Below are 6,570 nucleotides of genomic sequence, written 5' to 3'. Positions count from 1 at the left end.
TGAAGATGAAGATTAGATAATTCTAGTTTAGGGTTTGGTCCGTGATTTATTTATTTTTTTTCTTTTAGTTTTAGACTCGAGTAGTGAGCTTTTTAAATAGGTTGCCTAATTTTAGATTGGGAAAGATTAGATGAGTTACTTGTTTTTTTTCCTTAAAAAAAATGTACACATAGAAATAGATACGTCAAATCGCGTGTTAGATACGTATATGGAAAGTATCTGAAAGTATAGATACGTCAAATCGCGTGTCAAATATGTATTTGGGAAGTATTTGGAAGTATCGATATCCGATACGTGTCTGATATTGATTCTTTGTCTCGCATGAAGTATCTGTGCTTCATAGAGTAGGGTTGAACAGTCATAACGAGAAGAGAACTATCATAAATGAGAAGAGCGTATAAAAGAGTTATACTTCCATTACCATCACACTTTAGATTTACCTCTAACATTTTTTTTGTATTTATACCTCTAACGCAACGCCTAAGCCCAAGTGTCATTTCCAACGATTCCAACAAGACTTGTCATCATGAAATAATATTAACACTAGTTGGAATAAACCTACACCAGATCTTCTTAGTTATCAAACACTACCACAACAAACGTGTTGATATTTCCACATGATCCCGGCAAAACATGCACATCAGATCAGATTGGACGTCGTCTTAGAATATAATCACGAATAGTTTTCTAGCAGCAGATGGAATTGCCACAAAGCCTTAGAAGCAGTCCCTGGGGATGGAATTGTGAACCAATGCATTAAGCCCCTGGAGCCATCTCCGTCGTCCATCGTCCATCCGGCGTAATTTTCCGATACGGAGGCTCTACCAAAATATAATGGATTCAATTATTCCTCATGTCACTGTGTGGGTCAATAATAATGTTGCGGCGGCGGCAACCTCAGCCGAAATCCGCCGCCTCCATCTCCACAGTACTGCTTTTTCTTTTTATTTTTCTAAGCTAAATCCAAAATATTTCAATTTCAACCTAACTTTTGGGTTAGACTTTCTTTGTATTGATCAATTAGGAACCTCCCACGAGCCTGCACTAGACCATCCAATGAGAAGACAGATCAGAGACATCAGACGTAAGCTTCATGAAACCAAAAGTTGTCTTTTCTTCAACGATTGAAACTAATCTTTTATTACTGGAAACTACATATCCATTAAAATTGTTTTTTAAGTTACACATAACAAAGATTTAGGAGATTAGTCTCCTACATAATTAACATTTCTCAAATGTTTTAAAAATTTTACAATATTTCATAATTAGATGTTAGTAATATTTTGGGATATTTTTAACATTTTAATAAATTTTTTCTCATTCTTTAATTTTGTAATATTTTAAAATAAAAAATATATCCTTTTCGGATTCACTAGTAATTATCTCGGGGTATTTTTAAAAATAAAAAAATATTTAAAAATATTTACATTTTATAGCAAAAAGTTTAAAACATACAAATTATTTTTAGAACTTTTGCTATAAAGTGTAAATACTTTTGGGATTTTTCTATTGGTAAGAATTCATTATCTCTCATCAATAAACTTTTGAAATCTTTTAGTTCTTTTCATTTTTGAATTTTGATGTTGTTTTTGTTATTTATTAATTTCGATTGGTATTCGTTTAATGCATGATATTTCAAGGAAAATTATTGCAATGAGTGACAAAATAGGTTGGGTATTTTGTAAACATGTATTTGAGATTTGGAAATTTGCAGATATAGCAAATTAATTACTAATAACGTTGGCATCGGGACGAGAGATGGAAATGATTGTAGCCTTCGACTACTCATAAAAAATCCTTGTCAGCTGAGAAGACTATTTTGGAAAGTTTATAACTCGGAGACTATGAAGCACAGACACATATATGACTATATGATACGGATACGATTGGATACGGCAATTCGTCAATTTCTAAAAAACTAAGATACGAATACGTCTAAGGATACGTCATTTTTTTATATATTTTTTTTAATATATATATTTCTAAAAAATGAGAATACCGATACGTTGAATATACATTTTTTTCTTTAAAAAAATATAAGACATAGATAAATTTAGCATATAAGTTAATAATATCAACACAAAATAGAATATAAACACTGAAATACAATACAAAAAAAGCAACATCTAAGATGTTGAAGTACAATAGTTAATAAAATGCAATAGAAAAGTATGAAGATAAACGAAGAACTTATTGTTGAAGATATCCAAATGGTTTATATTTTGGTGAACTTTGTGGGGACTCAAATGTGAAGATAGAGATTAGATGACTCTAGTATAGGATTTGGTCCGTTATTGTTTTTTTCTTTTAGTTTTAGACTCGAGTAGTAAACTTTTTAAATAAGTTGCCTAATTTTAGATTAGGAGAGATTAGATGAGTTACTTGTCTTTTTTCTTTTAAAAAAGTACGCATAGAAATAGATACGTCAAATCACGTGTCAAATACGTATCTGGAAAGTATCTATGTCAAATCGCGTGTCAGATACGTATCTGGAAAGTATCTATGTCAAATCGCGTGTCAGATACATATTTGGGAAGTATCGGTATCCGATACGTGTCTGATACTGATTCTTTGCCTCACATGAAGTAATTGTGCTTTATAGCTCGGAGAAAAACTTCCATTACATGCTTAGTCTATTAGACTATTCAAGTAAAAGAAATAGTAAATTTTAATCAATTATATAATTAGAAATATTTATTTTGATTATATTTGTGGAGAATATATTAAGAAATATGAAATTAGAGGAAAAAATCAGTTTTAATTTTTCTCTAAATTAAATTTATTAAGTCATATTAAAATTGCACTTCAAATAAGTTCTGGTTTCAAATATCATTACTTTTTCTTTACGCTTTCAATAAATTATAAAATTATATATACAATATAAAGTTGATAATTTTTTTTTTTTAAAAAAAAAGACAGCGTAACATAGATAAATTTTTAGTTAAAATTTATATATTTTGACAAATTATTTAATTGTAAAGTTGAACGTCAATCAAAATAAATTTATTTTTGATTTTATTATTACACGGTTAAAATTGATTTAACTTTTGGTATGTTCCTTTTCTTTTTCCTCAAAAAAAGAAAAAAGAAAAAAGAAAGACAACTGACTCGGTGCTTTGTTTGTAGAAAGAAAATACATATTGAAAAAGACTGCTTTATTTCTTTATTTACTCGGTCTTTCTAAAAGAAAAATATATATTATATATTTGGATGGGTAAGGCTTGTCTGGTGCGGAAGATTAGAGATGTTGTCGGCATTTGGAAGGATAAGATAAGAGATATTTAAATAACCGAGATTCCAACCATTTAGATTATCCAATCCAAAATATAAGAATTAAGTTGTATTAGTTTTGTTCTTGAATTGGATTGGATTGAATTTTTTTATTTTTATTTGGTTGGATTAGGTTATGAATTGGTTAAAAAAGTTTGAATTTTGACCAACCTAACCTGAATTTTATATATATTAATAATATATATGTATTTTCTCTTTATTTAAAATTTGATTACTTTATATTTATTAATTTAAAATTTTAATATTTTTTCTTTTAAAATTTTTATGACATTTATCTTTGTTTAAAGTTTGTAATAAATATCATAGATATTTGATATTTAACATTTGAATTTTATGAGATTTTAATTATTAGTATATATAAATTTACATATTTTTCATTAAAAATAAAATTAAGTTATAATTCGACAACCAAACCCAACCCAATCCGGATTTCAAGGGTTTGAGTTCGGTTGGAAATTTTATTTTGATCATTTGGATTGTCAATCTAACCGATTCGAATTTTTGAATTGGTCAAAAAAAAAAAAAAAACACTCTCAATCCAATACCAACCCAACTCATATACACCCCTAATAAGTATTAAATAATAGTTTTAAGATTTTTTTGAATGCTTCTAGAGGTGGGTCCCACACATCATCGTAAGTCATAAGTTAGATTAAAAAAATGACTACCAACAATAATAATATTAAAATATAGAGTCCACTGTCACACTACCGCTGCTTCCGTCTTTCCCACGCTCCTCACTGGGCCCACCTTTAAAATGTCCCAATCCTAATTAATTATGAATTTTGGGACTTTATAATCAAAGTTGCAATCTTCATCCCTAACCCTAATTTGATGAGAGGGTGACCAATCCAATTGTCATCATAATTACGTAAGATTCATTTATGTTTTTGTAGAAACATTTTAGCATTTTTTAGATTTTGTCCTTGCAAGATATTTATGCCATTTAATTACTTTTCACATTTTCATCGTAATTTCATTTTTTTATGGATTTAATATTGATATAAAGAACTTAGTGACATTTTCATTATATCATAAAAATTTCATAACAAACTATCGCTAGCATGAATTTAATATAAACAATAAACTTTTTAAGTTTTTTAAAACACACATAATGTTTCTTTATTATTTGAAATTTTTGTCATTATTGTTTTAAAAAATAATTCATCAACGTCAACTTTTTATTAACATTTTCATCGATATTTTTGTTTGTAAAATTTAGATCTTGAAATTTTTATTGGCATCGATATTTAAATTACAACGATGACAGTGACAAACGTAGAATCAAACTTAGTTGATCATATAGGTTTCCCGTGAGACTTCCTCTCTCTTGAAATTAGGTTTCCTCTAAGTGTGTGAATATTAGTGTTGAAACACTTATGCTTCCCTAAGTGTGTGGGACTCCTTCCCACTTGATTATATATTTCCTTCTAATTACGAACTCCTTCACATGAGAACTTAGACTTTCCCTAAATCTTGAGAAGTCTCTTCTCAATGAATGACACCTTAGGCTCCTCCTACGGCTTGAGAAATCCTTCTCGTCAAACAATGTCTTAAGCTCCCCCTAAGACCAATCAAAACTTTGTGAATCTAATAAGAACATATGAAGAATACACTATCACAAATAACTCAAGGAACTTCTTCTCCAAAACAATAATGTAACACTGTAAAAATTCTGTAAAGCTCACAGAACAATCTTATAAACAATAGATACGACAACACTAGCAAGAGAACTTATTCTGCTTAAATAACAGAGCGGAATGATGGAAAATATTCCCATATAAAATCATTCGCTCACCAAAAAGGAAAAATATTTAAAAATAATAATAATCAGCATAATAAGTTAAATAATAAGGAAAGAAATATTCTACAGATTTGATAACTGGAAGAACAACCTTTGAAACAAAGTCCACTAGAGACAAAAACATAGACAACTCCAAAAAACCCCAAAAATTAATGCCAGGAACTTAAACAAATATATTTAGCCAATATCATATTTGTAGGCAGTTATATATACATAGACAGAAGATATGATTCGTTTGATGTTGTTTTACATATGGTAAGCAGCAATCGCAATATGATCTAATTACATTTTCAACTTGTTTTCATTATCTCTATTATTAGAACAGATCATATTTCGCTATCGTTATGTCCTTAAAAAATTTTAAAAAAATATATCATTGATGAAAGAAAATAGACGTTGCTATTACCTTTCGCGAGAAAGATCATATATTTGTTTCTAATCTCTATCTATTTTATTTAACTCTAGGAGAACAAATGAGGGGTATTGAAATTTGGAACTCAATCTCTTAAGAGAAAAGTTACATACAAATTACTATTAAGTTATATGTATATCTACCTATATCTAATCATATAAAATTACCAACCATCTCATTTCAAACGTTTTCCAAGAATTTTTCATGTACAATTCATCTACCACCTCTATTTACAATTATTTTCTAAAACATAGTCAAGTAGACAATAATTTATCATAATGTTAAAAGTGAAGAATTTGATTCATCTACTCTAGTTGTCCTAGTACGGTTGAACTAAAAAATAAGGAATTTCATCGTCATTACATTTTAATTTATAAACAATTTGTAAAATATCACTGTAGTTCTTCCCATTGATTTTCATTCATTATTATTATTATTATTTTTTATCAAAGTTGAAATTCGTAAGAATCCTCACAACTAATCTTCTACCCACAGCTTTTGGAATACTTATTAAGTCATTTATTTAAAAATTTATAAAAAGAAAAGCAAGGACCAAAATAAGTTTTTATGAAAAGAAAAAAAATCAATCACTAAAACAACGTGCTTGAAGGTTTACCAAACCAAGTACACGTTTGAATTCTAAATCCAATTCTAACAATAAAAATAGCTCATTTAAAACTATTTTTTCTTTTTTAAGTTTCATATTTTAGTATTACGGTTACCATTATCGTTATCGTTATTGTTTGATCCTAATAATAATGATAAAGGTAAATATAACAACAAATGTAATAGATTCATAATTCACATACTGTTACACTAACAATATCGGTAATGATAATGATAAATGTAATGGGTCCTATGTAGTTTTAAAGTAGAATCAGATTGAATACCCTTCCTTCGTCAATTAAACCCTACAATTTATTACAATTACGGAATATAGGTAATCTACAATAAATGTAATCAACTAATGTCTACTTTTTAATTCACCATTGATGGATTACGTTTCAATCGAGGTAAACGTGACTTTAATTTATAATAAAATTTTAATTTAATAAGTATAGAG

The 6,570-nt window shown here is 28.2% G+C and overlaps 1 long non-coding RNA gene across 1 annotated transcript; it reads left to right on the top strand.

The window, feature by feature from the left end:
* Positions 1-696: 696 nt before the first annotated feature.
* LOC150034569 (uncharacterized) lies at positions 697-2,198 on the top strand. The gene is made up of 2 exons (XR_016531151.1): positions 697-1,084; positions 1,715-2,198. It is a non-coding gene; the product is annotated as an uncharacterized LOC150034569 (long non-coding RNA).
* The last annotated feature ends 4,372 nt before the right edge of the window (positions 2,199-6,570 follow it).

This window comes from Benincasa hispida, chromosome 8 (genome assembly GCF_027475165.1).
Source record: "Benincasa hispida cultivar pf3 chromosome 8, pf3_genome.v1.1, whole genome shotgun sequence".
Classification (NCBI taxonomy): Eukaryota; Viridiplantae; Streptophyta; class Magnoliopsida; order Cucurbitales; family Cucurbitaceae; genus Benincasa; species Benincasa hispida.
Note: the sequence above shows the minus strand (reverse complement) of the source record. Positions and strands in the feature narration are given on the sequence as shown.